At 34.3% G+C, this 17,749-nt stretch overlaps 1 pseudogene; it reads right to left on the reverse strand.

Moving 5' to 3' along the window:
- Positions 1-669: 669 nt before the first annotated feature.
- Positions 670-14,375, reverse strand: LOC112526801 (annotated as a pseudogene).
- Between the last annotated feature and the right edge of the window lie 3,374 nt (positions 14,376-17,749).

Below are 17,749 nucleotides of genomic sequence, written 5' to 3' on the forward strand. Positions count from 1 at the left end.
GAGTAAAATAGACAATTTAAACAAATTCAAACGTTTATCAGTTTACAAAAACAAACAATTTTATTAATTTAGATTTCAGACTTCAGCACCATCTCTTATAAATCAGAAGTGAAATAAGACTTAAAACATTAGCACATCTTAAAAAATAAATGCGACCTTGATGATGAGTTGAAACCAATATTTTTCAAATCATACACTTTTAATTGTCTATAAATTTGTAAGGCACTACGATAAGTTTATATGATATGTATGGACGTCTTAACAAAGTTTTATGACTTTTTAATAAAATATCTTACTAACTATTTTATAGGATATTTTTGAAAAGTGTATTATGCAAATTAAGCACTTGTTTTTATAAGATACATTTTTAAATAGTAATATAAAAAAAAATTAAGACAACACTTTATTGCAAAAAAAAGTATCAAAAACTTGTTAAGACATCCAAAATCGTCTGATATATATACATATCGTAATAGTTTTAATATCATGCTTTATTTTTTAATCCTATAAACTTAAATTTTACAAAGGAGTCTATCATGACACTTAGACATTTTTTACAGTCTATAATCTAATTTTCCCATGATGTAATATGCTGTAAATAAACCTTTATATAACATCACAATTTCAAAAATCTCTCACACAACTTTGGGATAACACTATCTTACAATCAATATCAAACAAATCAACTTTCACAACTAAAGATAAATATTACCTTATGGATTAACATATTTTCCATTACATAGTACAATTAATACTATAACAAACACTAGCCCATGCAATGTTATATAATTATACATACACACACATTATATATATATATATATATATCTAGAGAGAGAGAGAGAGAGATGGTAACATAATTAAGCAAGAGTCTTCATAAGAGATTGAAGAGCTTGTTCAGAAATAATTTTGTACATTTCTTCAGTAAAGTGAACAGCATCCCAGGAAACATATTGGCTTCTGTTGGCACAAGTAGACAACCCTTTACAGCTTTGCCCAAACTCCAATCCCGATCACAACAACCCTTCGATACCTCCGTAAAACCTGCATATACGCACCCATTTATATATAGAGAGAGAGACATGTGGTCACGTGAGAAGGTGAAACACTGTGAAGGTGAAAGAAATCCAAACCTTTACAACAAATACACTGTAAAGTTTCGAGTGTAAAAAAGTGATCTCACAGGTCTCACGAAAACAGTCTGGTCTCATGTGAAGCCAACCCTATATATATGTGTATATATATATAGGAGGTTCACTGGTAAACCTCAAAAAAATAAAAACTGAGGAACACTTTGATCCGTTAATTTGAACGGTGTGCACCTATCGGTAATTGAAGTTGTTTATTGGTTTTTATGCACGTATGCATGTTTCTGTACATGTGCATACCAAATAAATTGCTTAAAATTTTTTATATCACAAGAACTAATTAATTGATTTAAAGAAATGTGGATGAAGGAAGTTACCATATTTTTTTGGGTTATTAACTATGTCCAATACTAGACCATAAATGTCTGTGTAGAAACTTTTAGTCCCCAAGGATGGTTGAAGAGTAGCCATGAGTGCTTTCACTTTGGAGTTAAATGTGAGAGCCACCTTGTTGTAGACTTCATCGCACTGATGAGTTGTGCCTCCAAGAGCTTTAATTAGTGGAATGCACACAAATGGCTCCATGCCCACCACTGCCAATCTCCTTGCACCTTCTGCATGCATTGCCTGCAAATGCCACACCCGAAATTTGAGTGTGAATTATAGTCTGATTCTTTTCATTTCCATTATGCATATTTGTTGTTGTTATCTCAAGGCCAGGAAAATAATCGAGTTGTATACAAGCTAAGACTAAAAGACTAAGATTGGTGATAAGAATGTGTGAAGAATATGAACTTAAACTTAAGAATAAATTTAAGAACAAGAGAGGATACATGGAAGAAGCTTTTATTTCTTTCCAATGGATCATTACAAATGAGGGGGAAACATTCCTTATATAGGCAAGGAAAAGGTGCCCTTACATGATCATGATGTAAGCATTACAAAAACAACCAATTATTGTTTCAAAATGAGGTAAGCGCTTACATCACTTAAAAGTGACCTAAAGCTTCCATCATTTTTACATCACACTAATAATTACAACTAAAGAAATATCTGCACACATTATTTTACAATAAAATGTCTGGAATATTTTTATTTTATTTTATTTTCGACGTGAATCTGGGTGAGATGGGTCGTCTTCATACGGGTCAAAATGCTCTTCATAGGGGTCATAATCGTCAACTTCTTCTTAGTCTGTGGATTCATATTCATCAGAGGTATCTATTTCTATGACAAATGAGTTTGAAACCACTGTTGGATAGACTCATTTCACTTTGATGACAATTGATGTTCTACAGGCTATAAATCTGTTTTCCATGACATGTGCTGGAATCGTCTGGGGACTTACTTGATTTTCACTGGCGAGAAGACCACGTATTTCCATGAGTATGTGAACTTGGTATATTTCAAAAAGGATTTGCTAGAAGGATTAACATCATACCAATCGTGGCAAAACGCTAAAGGTGAATGGTAAAGTATTGATTGTGTCTCTCTTGTCATTATCGTAGGAGGTAAGAAAGAAAGGGACTTCTGAACATGATGACTACATAAGTCTTATAGCACGTGGATAGCTTTTGGAGCCATTTATAAGGAAGATCGAGCCAACTGAAGAGGGTGACGACATTTTTGGTACCTTTTGGGGCATTCTCGAATTGACATTGGAACAGGTATGAGTATAACTTGATAGCATTGAACGAAATGGCAATAGTGAAGGACTTAAAAAGATACCAGAAAAAGCATAGTGCTTCTTTTGGTAACCCATGCAAATCATAGATGTGGAAGATGTTCAGGAAAGGGTGATCAGGGTGAAACTTGAGATTTTCATGAAGAGGTCATGCTTTTAGGGTCAAGTTGGTGATGGTTTCTCTGATTTCTCCTGGGAGGTTCATGGGGATGGCTTGAGAGGCATCATGGTTTGAAGAACTAGTGTTAGCTATTGGAAACACCATTGGGACGATTTAGTTCTTAAGGATGAGTTGGACCTTTTTAGGATTACTGCATTTATAGCCTTTTGGTCGTGACAGGAAATCCGCGAGAATATTTTATGTTCCTTTGAGATGTGTTTTACTGTGAATTTCCACTGGGGAAATCAATTTGACCACCTCAATAACTGTGCTTCAGGAAGCATCTTTATTTTGAATTGCATCATACAAGGGAAAGAAGACATATCCATTTCGATCAGGAATTCATGACCGATAAGATGGAATTGGAATTTTTCTATTCCTCTTTTGACCGCAAGAATCTCTTTGAAAGTTAAATGATAGTGCTTCTCTAAGTCTTTGAACGCGCCACTTTTGTATCAACACACAATCTTGACATTATTCTTATCTTGGGCAAGCAGGACTGCTCCCCAGTATTCATCACTTGCATCAGTCTGCAAGAATCGTTTGCCAGTAGCAGTGGGAATCTTTAAAGGGAACATCATATCAGTTAATTGCTTTATTGATTTTACAGCTAGCGTTTGCTTGTCAGTCCATGGTGGGGAATCTTTTTTAGCATGGGGAACAGGTACATTGTATGACTTGAAAACTTTGGTAAGAAATCAGCCATATAATTGACAAGACCAAGAAATTGTTAGATTTCCTTTTGTGACGTCAGCTTGTCTGGGAACTTGTGAAATTTTTGGGCAACATGGGGTTGTGGCTGATACGTACCGTCAGAGATTTTCATTCCAAGGAAATCAATGGAGTTAACACCAATTTCCATTTTCTTTTCAGAAAGCATGATACCATGCTCTGTTAATATGGAATGAAACTGTGAAAGCAAGTCTACATGTGATTCTCTATCTGGTGAAAATAAGAGGATATCATAAATGTGAAAAAACTTAAGAGGATTGAACCATCTACATGTGATTCTCTATTTGGTGAGAATAAGAGGATATCATCAATGTATACCAGGGTGTTGTGGAAAATGGGTTCAAAGATTTTTACCATAGCCTTTTGGAAAGCTAATGGAGCGTTTTTTTAACCCAAACGTCATCACCTTCCACTGGTAATGATGATCTGGAATACAGAAGACGGTTTTTTCCCTATCTTCAGGAGTTATGCTAAGTTGCCAAAATCTACCTTTAAGATTAAACTTAGATAGTACTCTTGCATCTACCAAGGATTGGAACAACGACTTCTTTTGGGGAAGAGGGAACTTACCACCAGCCAAGAAGTGACTGAGAGTTCGATAATTTATTATCAATCTTAATTTACCACGAACTTGCTCACTTCTTTTGTTGACATAAAACGTTTCACATGCCCATGGTGATGTAGTCGGCTATATGATTCCTTGATCAACGAGTTCTGAGCATTCTCGAACTGTAAGTTGGTAATGGTCAGGATTCATACCGGGATGACTTTCTTTTGTTGGGTTCACGTCTTCATTCTGCATAAATGGGAAGGTAACAAAGAACGAAGGGTTTAATCATATTGGGTTTTTATTTTTCGTGAGGAACTCAGTATGGTTAGAGGCACAAGAAGTCTGGATAATTTGTTATTTGAGAGTTTCTAAGGGGAGAGTAGAGATCATGTAGATCCTTTGGATTGGACTCCAAGGATTTAGAAAACTCTTATAACAGAGACCTTGTTCTGCATATCTCAGACCTGGTAATCTATGGAGGATATCAAACTCAATAAGTAGATCCTTTCCATGTAAACTTGATCCCAACAATTTGTGTCTTATGACGTACTTGGGAAAGAGTCTGATGTATACCAGGATGCTTATCTTGTCAATGACGAACGTGCCACTATTAGCTACTAAGAAATGTTGATGATGTGGTTCCTAGTAATTGCTAGGCAGAATGTCAGGATTCAATATCAAAACTGATGGTCCTGTATCACATAATGTAATAGCTGGGATGGGTTTGGCGTATGTGGAAGTAAGCAAGTGAACTTTTGCTAATGGTACTGGCTGCGCTTTTTGTAAGGGTAGTATTTGAGGGGTATTTGAGTTTTGAGTAGGGAGAGAAATATGAGGAAGTGGAAGAGGTTTTGCCATAAATACTCCGATATCAGAATATCCTTCCAAATAGTCTGAGTTGTATTCTTCATCTGATGACGAATCAGAATAAGCCATTGTCCATATCATATGATTTGTTGGTTCATCGTCAAGGGAGTATATAGATTCATGATTAGAAAGATTGATTGGTTCAATCTTACTGGGTGTTTGAATTAGTGCTTGAGACTTTTTCTTGTCTTTACAATCCTTGGCGAAGTGTCCTTTTCTATGGCAGATGTAACATTTGTCAATGGTTTTTCCTCGTTGTGATTTATTCCTCATGAATTTCCACTTCTTCCTTTGAGAGAACGACTTTCTCCTTTTGAAGGAATTATGGGTGCTTGATCTTCTAAACTTCTTGAAATGATACTTCTTCTCTTTAAGAGAACAATCACAATTGAATTTGTATTTGCATTTTATTTGGAGGTATCTTTCATCACAGGCTGCTCTAAGTCGCTTACCCATTTTTTCAATGTCTGACAAGAATCTTCTTTGGTTGTAGAGTTTGGTGAGGGCGTTGAGTATCATTTGATAAAACCCACCAAGTGAGGTTTGTGCGACTGAGATGTGTTTTGATTCTAGGAACCCGCTTACCTCATTTACAAGGGACTCTGGGAAGGAGTTTATGAAAACTTGTTTGAGATTTGTATCACCGACACTATTAAGGTAATAGAACCTTTTTGACATTCGATCATAATGCCTTTCAAGATCCTTTTTCATGAACGAGCAGCACTTCATTTTCAAGAATTCATCTCTTTCTTGGGTTGTGTGCTCGACATGGTTGCCGATGAATTCAATATAGATTATATGAACTCTTCAGGAGAATGTGATTAATGGATCTGGATCTGGATCTGTCTGTATTCTCTAAGGCTCATGTACCAATCTCGGAGGCGGCCTTGAGTTCTAGTTAGGAACTTCTTGATGACTATGTCAATGTCATATAATTGAATTTTAGCTGAACATCAGCTTAATATCTCTATGCTTCTGTCTCGCCATTGGGATGGTGGGATATCATCAAAGGTGAATTATAGTTTAGAGTCACCTTTTGGAGTCTTGGCTCTCTTGGGTGGTGTCGTCCTGCAGGCGGCATCTTCTGGGCCATAATCACTATCTGAATCATTTTGTATAGTGGATTTTGGCTCCATTATGAACAGATGTTCAAAGGCTTCAGCGGGAACAAAGGCATCTTCTTCATGAGGTACAGGGTTGATAATTGGGGCAACAATTATGGAATCTGGGTCCTTTTGACATTCGGTTAATGATTTAATGAATGAAGAAATAGGGTTTGGTTGATCTATCGGGAAAATATTTGGGGGCTTTGAGGAGGCCGACATAGAAGTATCATCAGGCATAGGTTCTGTGGTCGAGGTTACCACTGTCATACCTAGAGCTTGAGACAATTCTGCAGAGAATCAGGAGGCTTTGGCCTTCAGTTTTTGTTTTCTAAAGGCCATAACGATAAGGATGGAGAGTTTTGTCGAAGTGGTGGTGGAGGTAGTGGTTGTGGGTCAAAAGATGTTCTAACAAAAGGTGTGAAGAGTAATCTCCATGGATCATCAACAGAAGTTGATATCCTTTGTTGTTTGTGCTGTCTTTCAAGATCAACAAGTTGGTTTTTAAGAAAAACTTCATTTCTGCTTCCTTTTTGGGCAAGAGTGGCTGATGGTTGGGAAGGAGGAATAGCACGAACTAATTGGAGTAGTTCATTATGAAGCTCTTGCATCTTGATTTTGATCTCGTTAATCATTCCTTCAAGAGACTAAACTCTTGTAGTGAGGGTTTTTTTGTGTCTTCATGGACTTCGTTATTGATCTAGGATGGTTCTAAGCGACTACATTTTCACTTTGCCAGTTGAGGGTGGCTTCAGCAGCAGTGACAAAATCAGAGATCCCTGTAGCGCTTATGGTTATGGATGATTTTATTTTCCACTCATGTTTGGTTCGTTGTTGAGTATTTTCAAAAGGGCTCAGTGGAGGAAACTCAGCCTGATATTCAGATGATGATGCTGTTGGGGTATTGACACAACATTCTTTTTGGGCTCGCTTATGGGGGCTTTTAGGGAGTGGGTTATGACAAGCCTCATGGGTTGTGATTGGAGATTTTCTATAGAGAATATAATAGTCGAACTTTTCTGATGGTTCACCAAGAAGTCCTACCGTAGGATCTCCTGCTTCATATCTCTTTTTTAGCTTCTATTGAGACCCCTTCTTTTTTGGAATGTCCTCAACATACTCAACGCGGTACACTTCATCTAGGCACTCTTGACAATAGCAAATGTTATAACAGCAGTGTTTTATTGGCTTTAAGGGACGAACTGGTTCAACCATGTAGACCGTAGGAAAGATGTTGGGTTTTTTCTGGGAAGAGAATTTGACTTCTACAAGTTTGTTTTCATGTCGTATGAAGTTTGGGGCCGTGGTAGTTTGTACTAGTGCTTAGTGGATCTGCTCATAGTTAGTTATCCATTTTTCTGGGAGTAACTTGAGTAACTTCTCTTTAGACAACTGTCTGGGTACATAAGTACATATGGGTGTCACTTGAATTGATATTTATGAATAGCGCATCTCCAGCGTGTTCGTGATCTGGTATCATGATTTCTAGAGAATGGTTTTGTACTCGGTACGCCATCTAGTAATGAAAATTAGCCTGGAAGGTGTTTACTTGGAGAGTACCACTAATCTGGATTTGGGCCTTAAACAGGGAGGCCTTTCCTACCATCGAAGGTAAGAGCCAGTCTGGTAGCTCCAAAGTGGATATGTGTATATCCTTGAGCCATGCAGTGTCTAGGAAGGTCTGTTGAAAGGGAGGGTGTCACTAAGTATTCTGATGTGGTAGCTAGGAGTTGGTGGGAGTCAAATTCAAAAGCTTGGACAAACTTCTTAAGTTGCTCGTGGGAGGTGGATCCTATCAAATTTTTTTATTCTTTTTGAAAAAGAAATATTGGGCTTAGAAAATATATTATAACGATTAACTAAAGGCATACTAGTAATAGGTATTCTAGAATCATCTGGGACATATGAAATCTCATATAATTGGTCTATTTTAGAGGCAGAAGATTGCTAAAACTAGAAGAAGAACGTGATAAGTTATGATCTGGATTCATTACTTGGTTCGACACTACTTATTTTATCTATTATGTTGTTGAGATTGGTTGTGACTTCTCTCCACGTCGACTTACAAACTCTACTAACAAGGAAGATGGAAACAAGAAAGTGCCAATCAGCAGAAAACCTGGCTTATATCTTCAATCTCTTCTTTATAGGATGGTTTTCTGATGTGAAAGATATGTGCATAGACAACAGTCACAGAGCATACTAATCCAATCATATAGAAAGGTGAAGACGGGTAATGATTCACAAAGGGCAAGGGTTGGGCTATGAGACACTCTAGTTACCGAAAACAAAAGATGAAGAAATCTACCAAGTATAGAAGAGCGGAATATGATGTTTTGGAACCAAGTACAAGAGTTTTACCTACGGAATTTCCCCTGAAAGATCTGTCCCTAAAGGGATGATTCCTTACAAAACTGTCAAAAAAGTTTGTGGGTAAATTGTTGGTGGGAAACTCAAATCATTGACAGATTACTCAGTTATTTTGTAGGTGATCCGTTGGTATTATCTTGAAAAACATCAAGGTCTGCCAGAACCATTGGTATTTTTTGTATGATTCGTTGTAATCATCGACGAAAATTTCATTACATGTCTTTTGTATGTAAAATTCATTTGTTTTGTAGTGATACAAGTTTTTGAAATATTAATATATTCAATTAATTAGCATACTATTATTTTGCATTATCAGTACTTTAAAAGTTAGAAATCCTAAAAATTTGTTTGTATGTGCTGTTTCGTAGATGAAACAACAAATGTGAAATATTGTTTTATAAATGAAACATCAAGGAATGTTTGCACATGAAAAATAAATAAAAATCCATTTATGCATGAAATATACATGCATATAAGAATAAAACAAAAACGATATGATCAAGTATAACTTTAAATTTGACTCATTGGATGGTTTTAGTTGATTTTCAAGGGTTGGGTTTTTACATGCATTGTTTCATCTATAAATAATACATGAAATTGATTTTTATGGTTTTTAACAATTAAACTCTTTCATATGATTTGCAATGTGTGTGTGTATATATATATATATATATATGTGTGTGTGTGTGTGTGTGTGTGTATATATATATATAGTTGGTTTCATTTACAAACTCAACCATTAGCATAAACTATACAAACAATCGTAATCATCATCTAGTCTAATAAATATCCAATTCAATAATATATATATATATATATATATATATAGAGAGAGAGAGAGAGAGAGAGAGAGAGACTAGATAAGGGGATGACAAATGCAATACAAACCATGGAAATGTTACAAATAATACAAATCAATAAATTTAGATATTTTTGAAAATGATGAGGTTCAATTATTATGATTTGAATATTTATAAAAGTTAATTAGAGTTTATTAATTATGATGATCAACGCTTTATTTTAAGAAACAATCAATATATTTATGAAACCAAATATTCGTTTGACTAGATGAATGGTTGAGATTGGTTTATATGATTTATAACATTTCATGGTTTGTATTTGGACTGCCATATATATAGGAGTCGAATCAAACGAGAACTCAGTAATTTTGATAATCGTAAGATTCAATATGAGCCAGTCATTTAAGATAATTAATGTTATTTCTTATGATAAAGTAAAAAGTTAAATTAATAATTTGATATTCGCAATTTGTATTTATTTAAATTATTTAAGAACTCTTTCTCACTCTCTCTCTCTCTCTCCATATTTAATAACTCTCTTTTTCATTGCTTCTTTATTATGTACCGATTGTATGTGTAAAGTCAACTCAATGTCCAATGAAGTGTATCACAATGTGTATTTTCTGAAGTGTATCAGGTAGGAATGTTTTACCAAGTGTATCACAATATGCATTTTTGTTGTTTTATGAAGGGTTTCACAGTATGGATTTTCGTCATTTTCGTTCTTTTATAAAGAGTATCACAATGTGCATTTTCGTTATTTTCATTGTTTGACAAATGGTATCAGAATGTGGATCTTGTCTATATCTTGCGTATCACACTGAGTACCGTTTGTATGTATTTTTTTTTAACATTGTCGATGTTTTTTCAGGTATCATGCGTTCACACGGTGTTTGCCGGAATAAAGTTCATCGAAAAGAGAAGAGAAGAGAAATAGAATTTCTAAAATACCTAAAATATTTTTTAATTAAAATTTTAGATCAAACATATTAATTTCTTAATTTATCCTTTAATTTATGATTAAGATTAGATCCACGATTATCTTAAATTATCGAGTTTTGTTTTGATGATGTTGTCCATTTATTAATATTAAATGCTAAATGGTAATGGATTGAATTGGAAAATAATTTAATCAATGGATCACATGTGATGTTGAGATGCATCTAAGATCCATGTCTTCTTTTTCCATTTTAAGACATATATTAAACCAATTAATCATTTTGATGAATTATATATAAGAGATAAAGCCAAAAACAACTAGAAGAAAAAGTTTACCGACGGATTTCCGACAGAAATTCCGTCGGTAACTCTAATCTCATTTTATATTCCTTCTAATTAACCCGGGAAAAGGATAACATATTATAAAATTGTTCAACGGATTTCTGGCGGATTTTTTTGTCGGAAAATTCAAATCCGTCAGAAATTCCATCGGAAATTGCATTTAGCGGCGGAGGTTTTTCCGACGGCGAAATCCGTTGGAAATCCGTCGAAAAAACCAGATTTTTTAGTAGTGTTTATGATGTTATATTCACTTTCATTTTTAAGAGAGAGAGAGAGAGAGAGAGGGGCAGGCCCTGGCCCTCGGCACGTGCAGCCCGTGCGGCCACACAGGGCATCAACGCCCAAAGGGGCATCAATGCCCAAAGGGGCATCAAAACTTTATATAATATTAGTTTTGAGTTTTGGAGTTTAATAATTTGAGACATGGGCTTTAATTATAAACATAGACCCAACTGACTACTGTTAATAACAAACCCAATGACTTGAATCGGTGACAATGGGATAGACGGATCACAGTTCAGAAGACGATTGGTTTTGACGATTTCTATTGTCCTTTGAGTGTTCGAGTTTTTCGATTTTCGACGATGATGTTTTAGTTCCAGAGGAAGACGATTAAGGTAATGGTTGCTGACTTAATGAATGTTGAATATGAAAAAGTAATTGATCTTTTTGCTTTAAGAAGTGCATGAAGACATCGTTTTAGGTGATATACTTATATTTTGTGATTTGGGCTTTTGGTTTTTATGTCCCCCTTTGTATTTTTCATGTTAATTAATAAATTTAACGTAAGGTTGAGCTGCGTAGCTTAACTAGGTTCCAAACCCTTTAGTAAAACCGTACCTTTCGTCGTTTCATTTGCTTAAAAAACAGGTATATGGGCATTTTTTTAGTATCTTTGCACAGGGCATCAAAAACCTGAAGAACGACACTGGAGAGGGGGGTTTGTTTTATTACCTTAGTGTATTTGGTCATGGCAGAAATCAAGAAATCTTGATATTTGTCTATGGTGAATTGCTTAACACGAGTAGGCTCGACGAAATAATTCTGTAGGAAGTCATTAGTACCCATGCTCAATAGAAACACTCCATTTGTGACCATTTCTTCAGCTTTTTTCTTCCCCACCAACTTCTCTAACCTTGCCTTGTATTCCCGAAAGTACTCCAATTGTTTAGACAGGGACATCACATTCTATTTCATGCAAAAATATATAATTATGTTAAATAAAATAAAAAGGGCGGACATATTAGGAGCTGAAAGGACTTCCGTACACCCAGTGTTGTAAACGAACACAAACGGATGTTGGTTAATGCTCGTTCGTTTAACTTAACCAAAAACGAACGAACACGAACGGTAAACGAACACGAACGGTAAACGAACGAAAATCTTTGTGTTCGTGTTCATTCGTTTATAAATAAGGTGTGTTCGTGTTCGTTTATGTTCGTTCGTTAACATGCTAAACGAACGAACGAACATAAATAAATATTATTTGAATTCAAAGTAAATAAATAAAAGATTATATATTAAATTTAATATATAAACGAACATAAACAAACGAATATAAACGAACATAAACAAACGAATATAAACGAACGTAAACGAATGGTAAATGAACGAACGTTCACGAACATAAATGAACAAACGAGACTCTTGTTCATGTTCATTCGTTTAACCAAACGAACAAAAAAAGTTGTTCATGTTCATTCATTTATTAAATAAACGAATATAAACAAATTTCCCGCCGAACGGTTCACGAACGGTTCGCTGAACGTTTGGTTCGTTTACAGCCCTACGTACACCCATTCACTCGATTGTTGTAAGAGAAAACAATCATTGTTTGAAAGGTACACCCGCTTAATTTGAGAGGGTACGTCGACCTTAATAAATACTTTTGAAACCAAATTTATACTAGAAATTAGGCACATGTGGGATGATTGGATTACCATTTTTATATTCAAGAAGTCATGGGTTTGAATCTTTCAAATGAAATTTTACTTTTTTATCTTTTAATTTTAGGCTCGAGGGCTGGCCCATGCATTTACTCGAGCCCTATAATGTTATTTCTGAAAAATATTAACAACTAAAGTATAGTTAAATTGATTGAAGTTACAACCTCAAGTGAAGTTATAAGTTTGAGTATACTACTATGCCAAATCAACTTTTTGTTAATTTTTCTATCCTTTTGAATTTTTTTTCATATTTTTTTTCTTCTCAATGTCAATCCATCTTAAAAGTTGTCGTTTTTTATCTCATTTTCAAGCACTACTAAATAAAGAGGTTTCATCAACGGATTTTTTTGATGGATTTTCTGTCGGGAAATCGGATTTTCGACGAATCTCTGACGGATTCCATGAAAGTAAAAAAAATCAATTTTTGTTGATTTCTGCCACAAGATTCTGTTGGGAAATCGGATTTTCGACGAATCTATGACAGATTCCATGAAAGTAAAAAAAAAATCATTTTTTGTTGATTTCTGCCACAAAAACTGATCGAGCTAGATTATATATATATATATATATATATATATATATATATATATATGTGTGTGTGTGTGTGTGTGTATCTTGAAAGATGCATGTAATTACAAACAAAAGAATTCTTGAATCCATGACTATAGGTTCTAGAGACTCGATTACTATTATATCATTGTAACAAAACCGACTTTATAGTATTGTTAATTATAGTATGATCAACTACAAAGACTTAAGTTTATAAAACCAAATAATTATGTGTCTTATGTAAAAGTGTTACAGTAAGTTAATAGAATGTTTTTAATGTCTTAACAAGTTCTTTAAAGACAATTATGAAACAAAACTTTTTATTATTCTTTTTAATATGACATCATTTGAAAACATCTTATAAAAAACTCATGTAAAAGATGTATTTATATGTAACTTCTCAAAGTTTTCTTATAGGAAATAGTACACCTGTTTCAAAAGCATCCTAAAAAGCTTCTTAAGAAGCTCAAATATGTCATAGTAACTTAGTGTACTTCCTTTACATGCAATTATTGATCATATAAGCTTAATTCCTACATCTGTCCTCCTATAAAACCGATTTTATTGTAGTAAATGAAGGAGAATATATATAGAGAATGCATGCATGCTTACCGCGAGCTGAGCAGTAAGATCGTCATAACCAGAACCACCAGAAGCAAAACTAACTCCATGAAGAAGTTGTTCACTCGTCAAATTCGGATCAAGATACGCAGGTATAGCTTTCGTGTGACCCAATGCATCCGCTGAAAAACATGAAACCCCGATAATCAAACCAGATAATAAATTAATTACATAAACTTAACAACAAGAAATTAATAGTAATTAGAAATAGGAGATAATACGCGGAACCCCATATTAATCTCCAAAAAAGCTCTTGATAACTAACAAAAAAACCAAGTATTCATCATATATAGAAAATTAAGGAATGGTTGAAGAAAACTCTAACAAGAAAATTGATTAAAACTAAAAGGGTATGGTACCAATGAGATCAGTGGGAAGTCTTCCATTGCTAAACCTTCCAGTAGGTTGGCCATGGTAGAAATCTTTCCCATAGGGCAAGAAGTTAACCTTCTGATCAGTTTCAAGATTATTGTTGTTACCAGGATCAACACTAGAATCTCCAAAAACATAAATGCAAGATACATTGTTCTTGGCTGCAAAAAGCCTTAGCTTTGGAATGTCTGTAGCTTGTGAATGTACAACTAGCACAGCCCAGAGTACAATCACAGTCAGCTTCATGATCATATTAGGATTTGATGTCAAGGACAATGAGAAGCTTCTTGCTTGCTTGCTAATTGCTAGTTAAATTTGAGAATGAATGACTTCTCATATCGATCAAATAAATAGGAAAAAGTGGTATTAAATGTTGTTTGGTTGAGACTTTAATAATTTATCAGAGATCAATATGATCGATATTTATTAGAGTGTCTCCAACTAACGGATCCTTTGAATTTTCTTTAAAATAGGCGTGAAAAATCAAAATCTCTAAAAAATATATCACTCATCTCTACAAGATCTTTATTTTAGAGATTATAACATCAATTATATTATTAAAGTATTAATATATTTAATAAAATGTAATTTTTCTCTCCTAAACATCTAATTTCAAAGACTCTTATCGATGAGAATAATATAATACTATTTCTCACTCATAAGTAATCAATTTTAAGGAATTTCTTATAATTGGAGAAATTTTTCTTCTCTCTCCTACTTTCTCAATTTTGGAGAAGATTTTGAAAATTTTGTTGGAGTAAAGAAAACAGTCAAAATCTTCATTTTCTTTATTTCGGGAAGCTGATGGACATGCTTTTTAGTCCATTGGTCTAGCTAGCTTTTATTTGGTAATAATACTACTAGAAATTTTGAATAAAAAGTGTTGGTATTTGGTAGGGTTCATTTACTCTTTACTAGTTGATCATCGAGAAATGTTCCATGGACTTTAATTAGAAGTCATGGACGTTCATACGAGAATGCTAAGTAAATAAGAAGATAAGAAGATAAATTTTTAGCCAATCATTTTTTTAAAATAATAATTTCCAAAAAATAGGTCAAAGGGGCAGACATGTCATCTTCTCTAATAGATTACATTAGGATAGTATCGACTTCTTGTGAAAAGCGTATGTATTCTTTATGTTTCTTGAGGCAACCCTGATTTTCTATTGTCAACTATGAAACAGTCATTCCTGAAACGATGGACAAGAGTGGAAGCTCGATGGTATCCATGAAGAAAAGATATTGTGCCCTTATAAACTTGATACTAAATGTCCCAAAAGGAGGTACACCGGTTGTTGGTTCATTGTTTCAAACACTTGGACATTGCACCGAAATGTATAGGGAAGTATGTAGGTTATGTTGTGTTTGATATCAGGCGCTCGACTAAAAGGACTTTCAAGTTGACAAATATGTGAAGCAAAAACATCTTGTATATCATTAGATATGGAGTTCCTAACAAACAGTCTGTGGACAACATTAATGTTGGTGAATATCGAAAGGTGCTTCATAACTCCAATTTCAAAGTTATTGGTTGCAAAGCACCGGTGTGATTTCATAGGGTTGAGGGCTTGTCACTCTATTTCAATCCCAACTACAATCATCACTTCTTTGACATGAAAGAAAAAAATTTATCTCAAAATAGAAGACAAATGAAGTTTTTAGATAAAAGGATATATTGTATCGTGCGACAAGGACATATTTTGGTGCAACCAAGGCCTACCAGCTACATGGTTTGTTTGAAGGGTGGTTATGACGAACTCAATTGTACAAGGAGTGACTATAAATTTTTTAAAAGAGATTTAGATACTTTTGTTAGTGATGGTGATGTTCAAATGATAGTAAACATGTGTTAATGAGCTTGAATTAAATGGGACAAACTTTGCATTCAAGTTTTTAAATTTCAGAAGGAAAACTTGAAGACTTTGGCCTGCTGAGATCTCAAGGTTTAATTATTCAGAGTTTGTCTTGTTATATCATTTGACGCCACGTATCGTTGAAACAAGTAATTGTTATATCATTTGACGCCACGTATCGTTGAAACAAGTAATTGTTATATCATTTGATGCCACGTATCATTGAAACAAGTAAGATAGTGTGGTTATTTTTATTATTGTAATCATTATGTTGATTGCGTGAATGAGTTATTAATTTGTTATAATTATTTATGTAGGCATTTTATGGTTTTTGTACCATTCGTCACGATTGATAATAACAGGGGTTCGGTTGTTGTTGGTTCCCACGTGTTGTGTGATAAAACCCTTCCATCATACACTTGGTTACGGGAAGCATTTTAAAAAGTACATGAAGTTCAACAAAATCTCATCTTGACTGATCAAGATGATGCTATTAAAGAGAAGACCCCAATCGTTTTTAATAAAGAAAAACATATATTGTGTATGTAGCACATCATGGCCAAGTTTCCTAACATGATCGAATTATATGTTGTTTTAATTTTTATTCATCTTACATAGGTTATGATTTTGTGGCATTAAATTTTGATCCTACATGTTTTCAAAATTAGGTATGATTTTGTGCGTGTTAGCAGAGATCTATTGCAAAACACAAATCTTGGGAAACATCTATCAAATACTATTTGGAGTGTGTATTTAGGCCAACAGAAGTTTGAAGTTAAATGGAATGCACTGTTGAATGAATTTAATTCAGAAAATTACACATAGCTTTCAGAGGCGTTTAAGATTCGTTCTAAGTGGATTCCCGCATATTTCAAGGATCTACCTATGTATGGTCTAATGAAAACAACATCACGATCTAAGAGTTTGAATGCATTTTTCAAGAGTTTTGCAACACCATGAGAATGATCTGTTGGCCTTTATACTGGTTCATGACTTCGTAATGGACAAATAAAGAAACATGCAACGTTACTGATAAACAAGAGATCATTCATGATTTCAAGACTCGAAGGTTGATTAAGAAACACGTTGCCATGGTTTACGAGGACCATATTTTTATGTTTAAAAGGAAATACTTAAAGGAGAACGTTATTGAGCTCAATGGAATGTTGTTGTGAGGATGGGCGCCAAGTATTCACTATAAGGCAAAAGGACAAAACGTTTCAAACAAAAGGCGGATTTTAAGGTACAATAGTCTTATTTTATTTGGTAATATTTATTTTATTCATTGGTTGTTTTATTTAGGTATTTAATCACATATATATGATTGTTATACCATGCATGTTATAAATTGTCAGGGGTAGATGTGATTCTACGTGAGATCAAATATATTATCCCAGTCCAAATGATCATAAATCATTTGTGACGCTTGATTTTAAGGTTGTCCAATTGTAAGAGATGGATATTTGTCATTTTTCTGTCAATATTTTGAGTATTCTGGCACTCTGTGTTGCCACATATTCAGTGTCTTGTTTAATATTGATGCCGAAAAGATACCTAGACAGTATATTAGCAGGCGAAGGATGAGTGTTGTTACCCCCATGGATGCTCTTCGTACTTGACATATCCATGTTGGAAGCAACGAACGGTCTGACAGATTGACCAATGATATCTAGTTCGAGTTTGTTCAAATACCGAGTGGAATTTACTATGACAATGAGAAAATTGCATTGTTTTTGGAATAGTTTTGTTCCATAAGGCTGCGTTTGGTATATG

Source organism: Cynara cardunculus, assembly GCF_001531365.2.
Source record: "Cynara cardunculus var. scolymus isolate 2C chromosome LG 14, CcrdV1, whole genome shotgun sequence".
In the NCBI taxonomy this organism is placed as follows: Eukaryota; Viridiplantae; Streptophyta; class Magnoliopsida; order Asterales; family Asteraceae; genus Cynara; species Cynara cardunculus.